Source organism: Anneissia japonica, unplaced genomic scaffold (assembly GCF_011630105.1).
Source record: "Anneissia japonica isolate Jap-2015-1 unplaced genomic scaffold, ASM1163010v1 scaffold288059_len961885_cov194, whole genome shotgun sequence".
In the NCBI taxonomy this organism is placed as follows: Eukaryota; Metazoa; Echinodermata; class Crinoidea; order Comatulida; family Comatulidae; genus Anneissia; species Anneissia japonica.
The window spans coordinates 366,149-367,921 of NW_022740566.1; positions in this window are offsets into that span (position 1 = coordinate 366,149).

Below are 1,773 nucleotides of genomic sequence, written 5' to 3' on the forward strand. Positions count from 1 at the left end.
AACGCGTAACGGCAGTTGTCCGTCTTCAACCTTCACTACTGTCCTTGCTAGAATTAGGCCATTCTTAGCCAGCTCCTCTTCTTGGTTAGGTTCCACTATTTTTACTACCGTGCAGCTCGTCAACATTCGGGCGAATCCGGTAAGTATGTGTTCATGACCTGGTAATATCACAGTTGTATCTTCTATAATTACGTCTGAAATGAACTTGGTACCTTCGGGTCCAGTTAAACTAATTAATTCCCTTCCAATTTTCATCTGGAGTTTCCCCAGGTCCAATAACGATCCACTTGATGTGAGAACATCCATCCCTAGTAATCCAGACACTTTTAAATTTGCAAAGGTTACTCGAACCGATTGAAATGTCTGACCAATCTGTAGTCCTACGTAGGCACATCATATGTTCTCTAGTGAGGTCCCATCTGCTTGTTGAAGTTTCCTCTTTGCTCTCTGAAGTTCTGGACGTTTTTCTTTGGGTAATTGGTAATATAAATTGGAGGACAAGACTGTGTCGGAGGCTCCTGTGTCGACTAGTAGGTACGAGGAGGAAGAGGAGGAAGAAGAGCCGTTGAGATGTCCCAGGTGTTTCAAAGCTTACACCGTCATGGAACACGCTTCGTTGATGGAGCACGTCTTCGACTGCCGCGGCGGACACGACAAAGATTTCGATGTAGATGTATTTTATTAATGAAAATGAAAATAAATAACACAAGCAAACAAAATTTAATGTTTCAAGTTTCATTTTTTTTATTGCAGTTATTAATTCAATAGTTTTCAAATTACAACATTTCCTCGTTCAAATCTTCCATGATGTGGGCGAACGCGCGATCCAGTTTGGTCGAAGTCTCCCTGAGGGGATTGTATAAATTTTTCGACCATTTCTATCCTTCGGTGGTATCCGCTCGAATTGACTGGTTCCTAGGCTGGGACATGAAAGGTTGTTGTTTGTTGTTATTTCGCAATTCGCGACGTCATCAACGAGTACAATACATTAAATCCCGTAACATGATTGGTCTATTTTTTTCTAATTTCCATAATGATTTTTCCAACATTTTTGTCTATTTAAAAAAAAGTGTGTAAGTTATGGAGATGGTAACAATCATAAATCGATTATAAATTTAATTATATATTTTTAGACAAAAAATATACCCTCTTGGACCACGGCCTATTTTTTTTTTGACACCATGACTATGCGTAATAATAACTTGTAGTGTATATAGGAAGAATTTTTTCTAGTAGGTTGACTAACAGGTACTTGGTGTGGTACTAGGTTTATTGCATTTATGGCTTAGGGGCCGCGGTTTACCTCCCTCCGTTTAGTCATGCTGGATCAGGGGTAGTAAACTCAGCGAACGTGGGTTCGATTCCCACACGGGGCAAGTTTTTTTTTAATTTATTTATTTTTTTAAGGTCGTGGGTTCGATTCCCACACGAGCCAGGTTTTGTTTTTTTTTTTTTAAATTTTAAGGCAGTTTAGTTGATGGTGGATAATGATAGCAAACCTGGAGGTTGTGGGTTCCATTCCCACACGAACCCATTTTTTTTAAGGGTGAAGGTGGATAATGAATAGCAAACCTGGTGGTTGTGTGTTTAATTCCCACACGAACCAATTTTTTTACAATTTTTTAAGGCAGTTTAGTTGATGGTGGATAATAAATAGCAAACCTGGATGCTGTGTGTTCGATTAACACACGAACCATATATATTTTTTTATCTATGAATATTCAGCTTTCCGTTTACTGGGCGGGGTGGCAGGGGCGGATCTAGAAGTTTTGG